Genomic DNA, 18275 nt, shown 5'->3' on the forward strand with positions numbered 1-18275 from the left:
TCCTGCACGAGGGTGCATGTCGCCGTGCACGGCTTACTCGTAACCCATTTCAGTGAGTGCTGACGACCACTGCTCTAATAGACTAAATTTATTGCGCTTATCCTCCAGCCCACATCGGCTGACTACTCTAGGATTCGTTGAAGAGTTCATATTTCGAGTAGGTAATCCCATCCGTCCACGGCCCAGCCCCCTCTGTTCGGAGAATACTATGGAATGGAGATCAGTCAGAATTATTGTGTTACTACCTAACATGGGGAAATAAAATCCCGATAATAGTCCCAACTGTGACTTTGTCCGCTACAAATAATTCAATGAAAATTCCAGGCCTCACCGGGACACGAACCCGGACTTACTACGAGTTAGGTTGGAGGTCACCGGAGAGTTAGTCCTCACAACATAGCTCAAAACCTCAACGATGCTAATGATGATTAGTACCTTGTACACTGCTGTCCTTATGGTTGCCCCACGAAGACTGCTCCTCCGCTCATAGAAGCCGATCCCAGGCTTCCTCAGCCCTGACTGAAGGTTCCAATTCCCTCAACGATGCTAATGATGATTAGTACCTTGTACACTGCTGTCCTTATGGTTGCCCCACGAAGACTGCTCCTCCGCTCATAGAAACCGATCCCAGGCTTCCTCAGCCCTGACTGAAGGTTCCAATTCCCGAAGCGATGCATTTGTAAAGGAAGTGACGGATGAACTCGAAACACTTCGATCAGACTATAGCCATCGTCACTGAGTGGTTGGGCTATAAGGAACTCGCAATCGAATGGGATATCCATCTGCGAGACGAATTCATCAATGGACTGTGTCTCCAGAAACTTGAGCCAAATGGCACCCGAAGTGGCATTCTGTAAGAATAATTATATTATAAACACTAATGTCACATTAGTCTAAAACAAAGTTCAAGAAGGCTCCGCTAGGTGCTAAAATAACAATGAACACACTGCCATCTAATATTTTCTCATGTCACTGCTTCCGTTATACATGCGATGCGACACTTTTCTCCAACAAAGTCGTAGTCACGTCGCAGTGTGCGATTTTCCCAATCTAGGTGGACAAAATCAAATTTCGATTGTTTAGTTAGGTATAGATGAATATGAATTCATGTTCTTTAACATTTGGAGAATGTTGTGAGGAATAGCTTTTACTATTTTAACAGCAACAGGCTATTTTAAAAGGGTATAAACAATGAGTTTTTCCTAACACTTCTCGCTTCTGTTCAATCGTAGAGAGGCTTACTATGTGGGTGAAAAAGAGCCAATTGCTAGTGATGTATTATGTTGTGAGACATGAAGCTGTTCAGAAAGGTAAGGGCGCATATAACCATAACAGCTGACGCGCCCTTTTTAAACCCCACTAACTTTACTACTGTTCAGAAAGGTAAGGGCGCATATAGCCATAACAGCTGACGCGCCCTTTTTAAACCCCAATAACTACTGTTCAGAAAGGTAAGGGCGCATATAGCAACAATAGCTGACGCGCCCTTTTTAAACCCCACTAACTAACTACTGTTCAGAAAGGTAAGGGCGTATATAGCCATAATAGCTGACTCGTCCTTTTTAAACCCCACTAACTACTGTTCAGAAAGGTAAGGGCGCATATAGCCATAATAGCTGACGCGCCCTTTTTAAACCCCACTAACTCTACTACTGTTCAGAAAGATAAGGGCGCATATAGCCATAATAGCTGACACGCCCTTTTTAAACCCCAATAACTACTGTTCAGAAAGGTAAGGGCGCATATAGCCATAATAGCTGACGCGCACTTTTTAAACCCCACTAACTTTACTACTGTTCAGAAAGGTAAGGGCGCATATAGCCATAACAGCTGACGCGCCCTTTTCAAACCCCAATAACTACTGTTCAGAAAGGTAAGGGCGCATATAGCAATAATAGCTGACGCGTCCTTTTTAAACCCCACTAACTACTGTTCAGAAAGGTAAAGGCGCATATAGCCATAATAGCTGACGCGCCCTTTTTAAACCCCACTAATTAACTACTGTTTAGAAAGGTAAGGGCGCAGATAGCCATAATAGCTGACGCGCCCTTTTTAAACTCCAATAACTACTGTTCAGAAAGGTAAGGGCGCATATAGCCATAATAGCTGACGCGTCCTTTTTAAACCCCACTAACTACTGTTCAGAAAGGTAAGGGCGCATTTAGCCATAATAGTTGATGCGCCCTTTTTAAACCCCACTAACTAACTACTGTTCAGAAAGGTAAGGGCGCATATAGCCATAATAGCTGACGCGCCCTTTTTAAACTCCAATAACTACTGTTTAGAAAGGTAAAGGCGCATATAGCCATAATAGCTGACGCGCCCTTTTTAAACCCCACTAATTAACTACTGTTTAGAAAGGTAAGGGCGCAGATAGCCATAATAGCTGACGCGCCCTTTTTAAACTCCAATAACTACTGTTTAGAAAGGTAAAGGCGCATATAGCCATAATAGCTGACGCGACCTTTTTAAACCCCACTAACTAACTACTGTTCAGAAGGGTAAGGGCGCATATAGCCATAATAGCTGACGAGTCCTTATTAAACCCCACTAACTACTGTTCAGAAAGGTAAGGGCGCATATAGCCGTAATACCTGACGCGCCCTTTTTAAACCCCACTAACTAACTACTGTTCAGAAAGTTAAGGGCGCATATAGCCATAATAGCTGACGCGCCCTTTTTAAACCCTACTAACTTTACTACTGTTCAGAAAGGTAAGGGCGCATATAGCCATAATACCTGAAGCGCCCTTTTTAAACCCCACTAACTACTGTTCAGAAAAGTAAGCTCGCATATAGCCATAATAGCTGACGCGTCCTTTTTAAACCCCACTAACTAACTACTGTTCAGAAAGGTAAGGGAGCATATAGCCACAATAGCTGACGCGCCCTTTTTAAACCCCACTAACTACTGTTCAGAAAGGTAAGGGCGCATATAGCCATAATAGCTGCCGCGTCCTTTTTAAATCCCACTAACTAACTACTGTTCAGTAAGGTTAAGGGCGCATATAGCCATAATAGCTGACGCGTCCTTTTTAAACCCTACTAACTTTACTACTGTTCAGAAAGGTAAGGGCGCATATAGCCATAATAGCTGAAGCGCCCTTTTTAAACCCCACTAACTTTACTACTGTTCAGAAAGGTAAGGGCTCATATAGCCACAATAGCTGACGCGCCCTTTTTAAACCCCACTAACTACTGTTCAGAAAGGTAAGGGCGCATATAGCCATAATAGCTGACGCGTCCTTTTTAAATCCCACTAACTACTGTTCAGAAAGGTTAAGGGCGCATATAGCCATAATAGCTGACGCGTCCTTTTTAAACCCTACTAACTTTACTACTGTTCAGAAATGTAAGGGCGCATATAGCGATAATAGCTGACGCGTCCTTTTTATACCCTACTAACTACTGTTCGGAAAGGTAAGGGCGCATATAGCCATAATAGCTGACGCGACCTTTTTAAACCCCACTAACTAACTACTGTTCAGAAAGGTAAGGGCGCATATAGCCATAATAGCTGACGCGCCCTTTTTAAACTCCACTAACTACTCTTCAGAAAGGTAAGGGCACATATAGCCATAATAGTTGATGTGCCCTTTTTAAACCCCACTAACTACTGTTCAGAAAGGTAAAGGCGCATATAGCCATAATAGCTGACGCGCCCTTTTTAAACCCCACTAACTACTGTTCAGAAAGGTAAGGGCGCATATAGCCATAATAGCTGACGCGCCCTTTTTAAACCCCACTAACTTTACTACTGTTCAGAAAGGTAAGGGCGCATTTAGCCATAACAGCTGACGCGCCCTTTTTAAACCCCAATAACTACTGTTCAGAAAGGTAAGGGCGCATATAGCCATAATAGCTGACGCGTTCTTTTTAAACCCCACTAACTACTGTTCAGAAAGGTAAAGGCGCATATATAGCCACAATAGCTGACGCGCCCTTTTTAAACCCCACTAACTAACTACTGTTCAGAAAGGTAAAGGCGCATATAGCCATAATAGTTGATGCGCCCTTTTTAAACCCCACTAACTACTGTTTAAAAAGGTAAAGGCGCATATGGCCATAATAGCTGACGCGCCCTTTTTAAACTCCACTAACTACTCTTCAGAATGGTAAGGGCGCATATAGCCATAATAGTTGATGTGCCCTTTTTAAACCCCACTAACTACTGTTCAGAAAGGTAAAGGCGCATATAGCCATAATAGCTGACGCGCCCTTTTTAAACCCCACTAACTACTGTTCAGAAAGGTAAGGGCGCATATAGCCATAATAGCTGACGCGCCCTTTTTAAACCCCACTAACTAACTACTGTTCAGAAAGGTAAGGGCGCATATAGCCATAATAGCTGACGCGCCCTTTTTAAATCCCACTAACTTTACTACTGTTCAGAAAGGTAAGGGCGCATATAGGCATAATAGATGACGCGCCCTTTTTAAACCCCACTAACTACTGTTCAGAAAGGTAAGGGCGCATATAGCCATAATAGTTGATGCGCCCTTTTTAAACCCCACTAACTACTGTTTAAATAGGTAAAGGCGCATATAGCCATAATAGCTGACGCGCCCTTTTTAAACCTCACTAACTACTGTTCAGAAAGGTAAGGGCGCATATAGCCATAATAGCTGACGCGTCCTTTTTAAACCCTACTAACTTTACTACTGTTCAGAAAGGTAAGGGCGCATATAGCCATAATAGCTGACGCGCCCTATTTAAACCCCACTAACTGCTGTTCAGAAAGGTAAGGGCGCATATAGCCATAATAGCTGACGCGCCCTTTTTAAACCCCACTAACTAACTACTGTTCAGAAAGGTAAGGGCGCATATAGCCATAATAGCTGACGCGTCCTTTTTAAACCCCACTAACTACTGTTCAGTAAGGTACCATGGTGCACTCGTAGCTGCTAGCAGGTATGCTCTCTAGCTCTCCCTGCTGCACGAGGTGCACACGGGACGGCACCGCGTACCCTTTGCACATTTCAGCGAGTGCTGACGACCACTGATTTAGAGTATTGAATCCTTGTTTTAAAGTTTGTGCGTTCTTGCGCATTTATCAGTAACTTTTTTTCTTTTTTTTTTTTTTCAGTTGCAATGCATATGGTAACGCGGCGGCAACTGTTTCACGTTTGGCTTAACGGCAGAAAAGAATCATGGAATAAGGAAGCTTTTAATCACTGTGCGAATCTTTTAGGCCTGCAACATTATTCACGTGACGTAGATCAGAACGCAAATCTAGTAGTTGGACAAAATTAATAACTTCTCTGGATTCTAACGGACTGTATATAGTCCTTGCAGGTGGCACATATTTGTTGTGTACAAACTCTGATTACGTTTGCACAAGTAAACTAGCCCTTTATAGCGGGTGCATTTAGACAGAATTAATAACTTCTCTCCTATTTATCAGATTTGTATGAAATATTGTATGGAATTTATCCGTGTGGAGTTGCTGGTCTCCCATCGGGTGACTCCCCAGGTAGCAGATAGGGGAAAGCTCACCCAGAAAATAAAATACCCGGGACAGACCAAAACCAGTTACTGCTGCCTTGCAATACACAAAGTTGTTTTTCCAAAGGCTAGGGGAAGAAAACCTCGATTGCAAATTACCTGGTCCTCCAGGTTGGGGATTGGCGTACGGTTGACGATACTACACTATTAAACATCAAGGGTGCTATGCATAGACATTTCGCTAGCCCGCACTACGTGCGTACTAAACTAGCCCCGGCTATAGACTGATTACTTGTACAGGATTCATATCATATCATATATCATATCATATCATATCATATCATATCGTATATTATATATCATATCATATCATATCGTATATTATATATCATATCATATCATATCATATCATATCATATCATATCATATCGCTAACACTGGTTTATGAATAGGAAAAAAGTTAGTTCGCTGATCATCCACCGGAAGCCCGCGCTAAAAATGTCTGTGAATATGGCCCTAAGTGTATTGAAACCCAGAATCCTGAGGAAAGTGTTTGGTCCGCTGTGTTCAAATGCAATCTGGAGAATAAGGTACAACCATGAATTATATACCTTGTATGATAATGTGGCATTGTCAGCTTATATACGCATCAGGAGATTACAATGGGCTGGACACATCGTTAGAATGGAAGAGGGATGACACTTTGGAGGGAAGCGATTGGTTGGAAGACCCAGAACCCGACATGATTGGAAAGGAGACTGCGATCCTGTTCCACATATCAGAAGAATAACTTACGTGCTGCAGCACCCTAGTCTTGTCGGGGATCACGTACAGAGGTCGATTGTGGCTGCAGTTCAGCAGGTAGTCACTCAGGGATGACAACGTCATCTGGATGTACTTCTTGGACATCAGCTTCCCTACTCGGGCAGTCATCAACACTGTGCTGAGGTCTAAAGCAACAGAACATGATTAGTGATTACTTTCTCACTATCCGAAGGACAGACATAAGTATTGCAACGCTTAAAAAATAGAGTTGAAGATAATTATTTAGTCAGCAATGGGCATTTTCAGCTTCACCAATACCGAAAACGTATATAGTTTCGGCCATGCCATCTGTCTGTATGCAGTGATTCCTCCTTAATAAACTTACTGAATTAATTTTGTTTATATTCAATGCTGCGAGTCAATTTATCCAAAAAATGATACATACAAAATGTACCAAACAACTTCAGTAAAGTTTTAAAAACAAAAATTAAACTGACATAATTACAAACACAGGCTAAAAACGTTGTCACATTAACTATGCACACATTCGTTTTTACCAAAAAGCTGATTCGTTTTTTACCACAAACATTAACATTTATTAGGTCCAAAACAATGGTTAACAATAGATCAATTCAAATACCTAGGGTCCATCCTTCAGTAATCGTGAACATGTGTGAGAGAGAGAGAGAGAGAGAGAGAAAGAGAGAGAGAGATCGAAAGCCGCATAACACAAAACAGGCATAGCTATTAAACAACTAAAGGGAGCGCTATCGAGCCGTGACATCAGACAAGAAACCAAAAACTTTATACTTAACTTAATTTTGGAGAGTATCTTAAGATTTAGGAGAGAAGCTTGGACAAGAAAGAAAACCCACATTAAATCTCGCCTTCAAAAGGTATGAAACGACTCCATAATGGAAAAACTTGACATCCAAGAAAAAACGGCTGATCTTTTGAAATGCTTCGAAAGACGCTCTTGGTTTACGTGAAGTTGTTGAGGGCGTACGAGCCAGAGGACTTGAAGATGGTTCCTGGGATGATCGGGATAGATTGAAAGAAGGTATCCAAGGCAACCGCTGAAAGTGGAGCTCCGTTAAAAGTAAAGTAAAGTAACAATGGTTTAATCATAAAATAATAAAACAGAGAACACCACACAATCAAATATCCGACAATAATTATAAACCAGCGAAGTCAAAAGTCAGGAATCATTGAACTAATGTGTGTTTCAGGATCATTGGTCCATTTTATTTAATATACTCTAATCGCAGAGAAGTAAAAAACTCCACACTCTCGCTGAGTCTACCCAAGGCAGGGTGAGTTAAGCCCGGATCAGACGGTGCGTGTTTCTGTGATGGATTCCAAGGTGCGTGCTCACTTGCTGGAAGTAATGCGCTCTGGTGGCTCCTTTGATGGCTAGCTTGCTGGATTTCGAGGGTAGGTTCCTTGCTGTTTTTCGTGTTGGTTTGCAGGCTGAAACCAAAGATGATGATATAGTATCACCACTGAAACCATGTCGCATTGTTCGTTGTTTTCCAGCTAAACCTGTTTTTTTCTATATTCTTTAGTTTCTAAAAAACAGCAATTAAATATCGGACATTGGCTGTTTTTCACTTATGGCTTACGACATTTTACTATTGTTAATGTAGGACTTTAGTTGTTTTCCACAAACGGTTCAGTTTCTTTTTGACCATGACTGTTGGCACCAGATGAAACAGCAGATGATTTTCCAATTTCAACTGTGAAAAGAGCCAGCTCCGTGAGAACACCAACCGGCATCGTATCCACCACGGCACCCAGCTTGCTAACCAGCAAGGAAACACGTAAGAAAACAAGCACCGTCTGAACCAGGCTTTAGGTCGCTTGAAACGAGCTAGAAAAGAATCTATAGAGTGGCCAGGTTGGTTGTACAAGCGCTCTGAGTGGTGCCTCGACGAAATACAGTAGCCATTCAATAAGCGCTCTCCGATGTGTAACTTCGTCTGCTTTCTATGTGTTTCATAAAGAGATGACAGTCGGAAAAAAAAACGACAAAAAAATATGCTTCCTGTGTGTGCCGCATATAACTGCAGTAGCAGAAGAAAACAGACAAAGGATGTATCATATTTCAGCTAAATTTAATTCGCTTCGGCACCGGATCCTCGGGTCTGAACCACTGAATTACGCCGAGGCTTCCCCACAGCACCGGATCGTATCTTTCTCCTTTGGTATTTTCCTCTGTGGCCTTACTCCAGGTTAAAAAATTAAATTATGGTTTATTTAACGACGTTCGCCAATGCAGAGATTAAATCAGCGTCGCCGACGTGCAGGAATTTTGTCCCGCAGGAGTTCTTTTACATGCCAGTAAACCTACTGACATTAGCCTGTCGCATTTAAACACACTTAAATGCCATCGACCTGCCGGGATCGATCCCGCAACCTCGAGCATGGAAGGCCAGCGCTGTACCGACTACGCTACCGACGCCGACTACTCCCTGTTCGACATATATGTTGACACATATATTAAGTCAACAAGGAGCGCACTCATTTGAGTGACTTGGTGGCCGGGACTCCGCATATGCTGTGGAATCCTGGTCACCAAGTCCAAGTCCACAATGATTGTGGAGCAGAACGCTATTAGCAAACATATTTACAAAATACAGTCTAAATATCGATCAATTAAATCAATAACTCAATAACACGTGATGTTTGTTAAGAAAGAATGGCTATTGGATTTGAAGTTCTTCATAGACAAACCCAATAAAAGTTGCTTGAAAATTATAATTATGATAACAAAACAAACCAAAACAAATTATAATGTGTTCAACATAAGCCAAAAACACCAACAAAGTCTTGCTTGTTACTTGACATTCATTGAAATAAAATGATCATGGGTTGTTATAATATAGTAGAATACGGTATGTGAAATAAAAACCAAAACAAATCGTATCAATATGACGGCTGTAGAAATATTATGATTGAAGAAACCTCGTGAATTTCGAGAGAAAGGAGACTTTATGTTATACAAGTATTGAAATATGCAGAAAATAAACAATAATTTACTAAATTATGTACCGTACTTAAAATGATGACGATGATAATAATAATAATAATAATAATAATAATAATAATAATAATACTTACTTACAAATGGTTTTTAAGAAACCCGGAGGTCCATTACCACCCTCATATAAGCCCGCCATTGGCCCCTATCCTGAGCAAGATTAATCCAGTCTATACCATCATATCCCACCTCCCTCAATTCTATTTTAATATTATCTTCCCACATACGTCTCCATCTCCCCAAAAGTCTTTATAATAATAATAATAATAATAATAATAATAATAATAATAATAATAATAATAATAATAATCTCCGCATCGCGCGTCGTAACAAGCCGCTGCATGAGTCATTGCATGCACTGGATTCGCCACGAACTGCTGTTGCAGAAAAAATGAAACTTACTGCTTGTTTTAATAGGATAGTTTCCTCATCTTGGCCCCGGGGACAGGCGATTGCGGCCCGCGGTCAATTTTATACGTCAGTTGCGTCCCTGTATTTTTGGGTCATCCGTCAGTTGCGTCCATTCCCATTTTACAAACTTAGGACTGGCAGTAATATCACCAATTTACACGTAACAGGTAGGTTAAAAATGTTGTTTGTGGCATTTTCACCATAAAATCTATTAAAATTCATGAGTTGAATTTTCACCAAAAAATTAAAATCGTATTGCTTGAAACCTAAATGGCAGATTCCGGATGAAATGCATTCTTTTTATATGACCTTCCTGCAAATCAATCATGCTTTTACGAATAAAAGCTTCTTTCTCCCTCCTTGCCTTTTTTAATGGTAGAGCTCTCTCAGTAGGCTACGTAATTTTAAGTTTGTATTTCTTTCAAAACTTCTATAAAATGACAAATGTTTGGGTGAACAGTATAAAATTGACTATTTTGACTATTAAGTTTCGAATGAAATGACTCGCAGCCATTAGTGGTTCTCATTGTTGCTGCAAATCCTGCCCATACTGTTGATTAACACTTGATCTGGTTGTTTTCTTGATTATTTTCAATGATTTCATTTTTAACACTTAATTTTATTAAACATTTACAAGATTTCATGCAGCATGCCCAACGCGAAATATTGTTCCGTAGATCCTTGTGACGTCTAAATCTGAACCCATAGATCACAAATAAAGGCTTCCCCTCCTCACTTGTCATCGACTCCATGGCTCGTGTACAACTCATAACTCTTATGTGTTAGTTTAGGTTAGGTTACTCTTTGAACTAGTACTTTCCGACCGATATTGCTTCGAATTCCACATTTGAGTCATTCTACGTGAAATGAACACTTAAAAAACACTACATTTTTATAAAAAGTTCAAACTTGTTTTATACATATCCTACATCAAAGTAAGCAACCTCGCGGTGTTAATTTTGATGTAACATAACTTCTTACAAAACTATTCGCAGTCAAATTTATAGACATTGGCCGGTTGCGATGTTGTACAAACACACGTATCTCCGAATCTGTAAATCGTACAAGTTTAATTCATAGCTCATTTTAAAGCTTAAAATTTGGCCTTTCAAACTACATAATTTCAAATGTAATTGAAGTTAAAGATAACTGTATTTAACATAATTTTAATATTAATTTAGGGAATGTTAAGTTAACCCAGTACATTAAAAATGTTTGAAAAATACTAGCACATTTTTTGATGTTTGTTCCAATGGCCACCCCAAGTTTTACAAGTATGTGAAATACATCGCTCCAACAGTCACTTGGTTGCTTAGCGCCCAGCAACTGTCTACGTTACGTGATCCGGCATAGAAGAGAGTGGAATGCCTACTGATTTATTTATAACACTGTATAATTATTACGTTTCTCTTGGAAGAAGGAAGGGAGTGACGAAACTAATAGACCTCAGTCTTTCATGTGTTGTCCACGAAGAACAATCTGTTCAGTTTAAATATCATTAGCCGGGTTTTTACGGAATACTTAGTGAATTCAATACCATGAAATATGCTATTTAATTTTATTCTGTAGGACAAATTAATGCATTTTTCTCCTCAAATATTAATTTTCAACATTACAGATATTATTCTGTAAGACAAATTAATAAAAAAATTATTTAATATTCTCATAGCTAGCAGTGCATATTTCTGTACAGATTACTGTGCACTTAACTGCGGAATCCAAGCCAAACAAGTCACTCAACTGAGTGCGCCCTTGCTATAATGGCAGTTGACTTGGACATATACGTCAACACATATTCCTAACTTGGAGTCAGGCCACAAAGGGAAACAATGAAGGAGGAAGGTTCGATCCGGTGCTGTGGATTGAATTCGGTGTAGCTCAGTGGTCAGAGCGCTTGGTACATAGAACCAAGGACCCGGGTTCGATCCCCGGCGCCGGAGCGAATTTTTCTCCTCAAATATTAATTGTCAATATTACAGATATTATTCTGTAGGACAAATTAATAAAAAATCTTTAATATTGTGTATAACTGCAAGAGCGGCACATGTACACAACAGACTATGTAGGGAGGAACAACTGTTTGATCACACATAGTTTGTAACTACCCGCCAGTATCTGCAGAGACAGGGCATCTGTAGTACATCATGGCGAAGAAAAAGGAATATTAAAACTGAAAGAACAATGTCTGGTTCTGAACTACAAGATCAACACACATTCAGCAATAAACAACGCTCCTTGAGTCTTGATGTTTCTGTATACCTCCATCGTCTGTCATTAGCAACGAACCTCAGTGTATACTCCGTGTTGCAGTTAACTTAACTCATCGGTCCCCAAGATGCTATGTCTGTTGATGACAGTCACCTAATTCACTTCGACTTCAGTCACTCAATCAATGCTATGAAGTGAGTGCAATTGCAGTGCTCTGCAAACAGATGGCCTAAGCTTTTCCTCCTTCGGTAAAAGCACACCATATTTCATTAATATAGCAGAAGTTTCATGATTCATTGATTGTTCATGAAGTAGCGTTTTGAGCTCTGAGCTCTGCATTTCATTGAGAACGACCGACCGAGAGTCATGACTGACCGCTTGAAGAATTCACAACCCTACTCGTAGCAGAAGCGTGCATACAATTTTGATTTTGGGGCGTGAAGAAGGGAAAAAACTAATTCCGTTTAGAAATTGGTTACGACGAAAGAATGTAATAAACACATACATACAGTCGGCGTGGGTACTGTAGTCGGTATAGCGCTGGCCTTCTGTGCTCGAGGTTGCGGGTTCGATCCCGGCCCAGGTCGATGGCATTTAAGTACAGGCTCATGTCGGTAGAAGTACAGGAAAACTCTCGACTAAGTAATCAGCCAAAGCGGGAATCGAACCCACGTCCAAGCGCAACTCCAAATCAGCAGGCAAACGCGCTACCACCTGAGCTACGCCGGTGGCTTTCTATTTCTCATAGAAAACACCAAGTTGTCAGAACATACGGTTTCGACTAATGAGAATTAGCATAAACAGATTTTAATGTAGCATTCGCAACATGTATTTTATATATAAACCCAGAGTTTATGCGTGATTGAATAACATACTTACATTCGTTCTGATCATGCAGCAAATAAACGCAGCCAGAAGTGAAGTACTGTTGAACTGCGATCACCATCTCCACAAAATTCTCCATATCTGCCGCAGTAAGACCCACGGCGGAGCTCAGGATCAGAATCACGAGCAGTGGCATGACCTAGACACAATGGCATAAGAAATTAATAAAATTAATTAAACTTAAATTCCTCTCTCTGCTCCTCGAAGACATTATGAAGGAGAAAATAAAGAGCAGTCAGAAGTTGTCACTTCAGATCGACGATATTAGCGGCCACGCACAACTTCTTTCCCACATTCGGCACATTGATGACGAACTAACTACAAGTATTTTTTTTTTTTTTTTTTTTTTTGCAAATAACTACCCAAGTAACCGGTGAAGAAATATTTCTTACAACTAAAGAATATGTGGTCCGTAATGGATGGACTGCGTTAGTGTTTGTTCAGACGGAGACGCTTCTATATGACGGGCCGAGGGAAAGGATCGTGGCTAAAGTACATGAAGTAAATCCTAACATACGGAGCGACTATTATCTCAATCACCGCATCTCCGCGAGTCTTTGCCGTCTCCTCCGAAAATTGTGATTGACGAAGTAGTAAGAGTCGTGAATTTCATCAAATCGCGGCCCCACGTCAGACCACACTACACCCCGCTACACACAGAAGTGCGATGTTATCACGAGTAAATTGTTTGGACTTAAACGGCAGATACTTGCATTGTTTGCTACTGAGGGGCATGAGTACGCGGATTTATTTGCAGATGATCTAAGTTGCCATATCTTTCCGATATTTTGGTACAATCTGAATGAGCTTAACAAAAAAATGCAAGGTAGGAACGAAAATATTCTGACTAGTATGGATAAGATTCAAGAATTTGTGAATAAGCTGAATTTGTGGATCCTGTAAATTCTTTTTAGCAAGTCGTGAAGTTTTTAATAACCAATATTACAGAAACGTTCTGAAAAAGTTACACAAATGAAGATCGACATATTGGCATTATGATGTCAGAGAATCTGAGCCATCTGAACTCTAAATATATCAGCAATCCTGCAGGACGTAGCCTTTGTGTGATATTGTTTATTGTAGTGTGTGTTTCGTTTCATTCTGAAAAGCCATTATTTCTCAAAACTGACGAAAGATGGATTTTGGAAAATACGAAAATGATGTAGGAAAATTAACATTTCACTGAAAACTACTATTTTTCTGAAAAACTTTGGGTTCCAAGCTTCAAAATGAGGAGCCATTTATTAAAATCCGTTCAGCCGTTTTCCCGTAATTTCCATTATCAGTTCAAATTATATATATATATATATATATATATATATATATATATATATGGGTGTCAAGTTACAGATCTAATAGTTTAATTTTGTAACTTAATGTTATAAACACGCTGTATTTTTCTTATTCCTTCAGTTCCAGCCTATATAGGGTTAAGTCAATTTTTCACTCCACACAGTTATTGTGATATTTTATCGAAAAAACAGCTTCGCGTAGGTATGGTCTTCTCGGGTATCTTCGCTTTAACTGTAACGTGTAACTTATTATAACTATAATGTTATCTATAAATAGTCACTAAATTATTAAAGATTCTTCAAATGTCGATTCATATGAAATCAACAGAGGTGAGTGAATCATGCATTCTGTTCGTCAGAAACTCTTATTTTCCTCTACGAACTAACCCCGTGCACCTTCCTTCAGTAGCTCGAGTTACTGTTAAGAACGAATTTCAACAAGCTAGAAAAGAAAGACGAGATTCTTTCGTGACGTCAGAGAAGAGATATCTTCACTTCCCTATGATTTGTTGTTTAACTTAAGCCAACACTTGTTCACTTTAACTTAAAAAAAATATGATTCAATAATTTCACATCATTTACTCTGTGGGTGTCGTTATTGAGTTCCCACGTTGGACGCCATTTGAGGGTGGTAGGTTATTGTGACTACACGTTGGGCGCCAGTTGAGGGTGGGTGCGTCTCGATGTTGCGTGAGATTCACTCAGGGTAGCCGAGGTACTGTTGTGGTATAGGGTGATGTCGGGAATAATACCAAGCCGGCTACTTAAATAAAAGGCAGTGTAAACTTCAAAACTATAAGTTTATTGTCGTATCCACTTGGTAAACCCTAGAATATGTATTTCCGGCTGATATATAATTCAATCGTTGGTCGCCTTTTGTATCGACTCTATGGCGGCTCTGAATAAGCTCTATCCGATACTACAAATTCAATACTCTGTCCAGTACACTATGACACGAAGCGAAATAGGAGTCCTGTCGACACCAAACGAAGTAGTTATTCTGCCCTGTATGTAGGGCCGCCGACACGATGTAAAGTTGTTTTGATGATCTCCGCTCCGAAGCGGAATAGTAGTCCTGTCGACACCAAACGAAGTAGTTATTCTGCCCTGTATGTAGGGCCGCCGACACGATGTAAAGTTGTTTTGATGATCTCCGCTCCGAAGCGGAATAGTAGTCGTCATCTCCGCTCCCCGTCACCCTTATTTATAAAAACCTATCCTACGCTAAAACTAACTATTCTATTGGTTAAAAACTACGTCACTAACTGGCCTAAAATCTATTCCCTATTGGTCCAAAGTGACCTCATAAGCTGGACCAAGATCTCTTCTTATTGGGCGCGAAATATGTCATCTCTAAATTTAAACTTTGGATTTCCCATAACATCTAATTAGTTTGTATATCTCACAAGAATACCCGTTCTTTGGAAAACCCAAGCTTGGCAGTATCTTTCCCACGGGTCTAGTCCGACTCCGGCTTTTATGCTTCATCGAGTCTATACGAAACCCCGCTCAAGGTGGCCCTAAATCTGTCCGATGCTGACAAGTGACGAAACACCTGTGTGGGGAAGCTAATTCTAACGAAGTCGCCAGAACATCCCCGCGAATACATGCAATAAAAATATGGAGATATCACTTCGCTAATAAATCGGTCTCTCCCTCTCCTAATTACTGCTTCAAATGCCCATCTACATAACCATTGGAAATTCCCGAAAGAGTTTCCAATGTTATGAGATGTCCCCGCTTTCTGCCTATAACTAGCCTCATAGTTCCCCCACGCGATCAGCCGGTAACACATTAATTACAATACAATCTGATTATAATATCACTACAAGCAATTACAATAAATATTACATATATCTTCACAAGCCTTTCTATGTACACAACTCTCACACAATAAGCACAACAATGTACAATTTATATCCACATTTACATATGTACAATACCATTCATTCACATATTTACATTTATTTATTAATTGATCAATTACACACTCTGCGTGCTTGGTCGTACCAGCCGCCCTGTACAGGTTCACCTAGCTGTACGCGTGAGACTAACCATCCTACTCTTTCTCATTCCTGCCTCCTAGCCTCTCCTGTTTGAAAGGCCGCAAGAGTTGCTTGTGGTACCTACCAACAGGTTTACTTTTTCCCCTTTCTACCAATTCGAAAGTATGGTCTCCGTATTTACTTTTAATTTCGTAGGGCCCCTTGTACAGTAGCTCCATGCGTGAGTAACGTCCTCTAAGGGCGGAAGATAACTTCACGTCCCTTAGCAATACCAAATCGCCGGGTGAGGGCTCCCATTTGTGGCGATATCTTTTAACTTTACCGAGTCTATACTCAGCCTTTTTCCTGATTCGGTCGAAAGCTAGTTTACACAGTAGTTCATCACTAGGAGGCTCACCCTCCTGTATTGCCTGCGGCAAACTCTTTATCATAGGATCGGGATCGATCCCTAACATAAGTTTGATCGGAGCTATTCCGGTCGTTGGATTGATAGAGTGGTTCATGACTCTCTCAATCACCTCACATTGCCTAAACCAGTCCTTATGGTTTCGGTGACACAGAATACGGAGGTACAATGATATATCCCTAAGCGCTCTTTCGCAGGGATTACCGCTGGGAAAGTATGCGGAGCAATTGTATAGCTTCACGCCCGCATCTTCCAGCCTTTTGCAAAACACTTTCGATTTATGTACCGACACATTGTCACTGAGCACCGCTGTTACCGGACCGTAAGTCGGTATGTAATCTCTAACCAGCTTATCAGCACACAACTTGCTAGAGATATTTCTTAAAGGGTAAATCTTTACAAATTTTGTGAATACATCGTACGTAACAAATATGTACCTGTGTCCGAAGGACGATGTGGGCATTGGACCGTGTTCGTCCACTGCTACAAGTTCATTCTTTTTACCCCTGATAATGATCTGTGGTACATTGTCATACCTTACATTTAGAGGTTTCGCCCTCTGGCAGACCTCGCAACGAGATATTACCCTTCTAACCTTCTTTGACAGTTGCTTAATATAAAATGATTCTGACATAGTTAAAATGATCCTATCACTCCCAGAGTGACACATAGATAGGTGAAAGTTGTTTATAAGTTCATTCTCCATACTCGCAGGTATGTATATCTTCCACTTCTGGATATCCCTACCATGCAATTTATACAAGATACCAGAGCGCAATCCATACACTTCATCCTTCACCTGTGAGATTTCTCTAGCTTTGTCCATTAAGGCCCTTATCGTGGAATCCTCCTGCTGCAAATCTGCAATTTTCCGAAATTTTCCCGTCAGAGCTCCATTCCTCGTGGAATCAATTTTCATCACGGCAATTTCGTACGCGGGGGCGGTGATAGTTTCCGGTAGCCCCGATTTGGAATTCAAACGAGAGAGACAATCACCAAAGATATTGTCTGCCCCCGGAATATGTCTGATCGTCACATCATGAGCCAAAATTTCGTGCACATATCTAGATATTCTAGAGTTCGTCAATTTGCATCTACTCAGAAACGCTAGGCTTACATGGTCAGTAAATATGATTATCTGCCTATTAAAGATATACTGACGGAACTTCTGTAGTGCGAAGTACACAGCAGAAATCTCTAGTTCCGTGATTGATGCGTTGCTTTCGGTACGCGACAGTCCCCTAGAAGCTGTGGCAATCACATGTCGCTTATTATCTTCATCTGTCTGACATAGAATTGCTCCATATCCATATGAAGACGCATCCGTATAAATCTGAAAAGGTAGGCTGTCGTTAGGCCTTTCCAACAGAATTGAGTCGGCAAAAAGCAGTTTCGTTCGATCGAATGCTTCCTGCTCTGCCGACCCCCACCTGAAGGGTGTATCCTTCTTCAATAATGCTCTGAGTGGGGCTACATGCTTAGCATAATTGACGAGAAACCGATTCTGGTATTGTAGGATACCTAGATATCTACGAACCTGTTTCCGGTTCCGCGGCGGCGGGATCCTCGCAATGCTCTGAATTCTCTCTTGGTCCGGTCTAATTCCGTCAGACGAAATTACGTAACCCAGGAAAACTGTCTCAACTTTAAAAAATGCTGTTTTCCCCAGCTTGACTGTCATACCAGCCTCTCTCAATTTAGTAAGTACAAAATCAATATCCCTAATATGCCTATCAACATTATTGCCATATATAAGAAAATCGTCAATGTACTGTGCCAGAAAACCTTTCGTCGAATCACCGAAAATTATGTCAAGTG

General features: G+C 40.7%; 1 non-coding gene across 1 annotated transcript; it reads left to right on the forward strand.

Moving 5' to 3' along the window:
- The first annotated feature begins 11527 nt into the window (after positions 1-11527).
- TRNAY-AUA (transfer RNA tyrosine (anticodon AUA)) lies at positions 11528-11600 on the forward strand. Its single transcript has one exon. It is a non-coding gene; the product is annotated as a tRNA-Tyr (tRNA).
- The last annotated feature ends 6675 nt before the right edge of the window (positions 11601-18275 follow it).

Source organism: Periplaneta americana, chromosome 16, assembly GCF_040183065.1.
Source record: "Periplaneta americana isolate PAMFEO1 chromosome 16, P.americana_PAMFEO1_priV1, whole genome shotgun sequence".
Classification (NCBI taxonomy): domain Eukaryota; kingdom Metazoa; phylum Arthropoda; class Insecta; order Blattodea; family Blattidae; genus Periplaneta; species Periplaneta americana.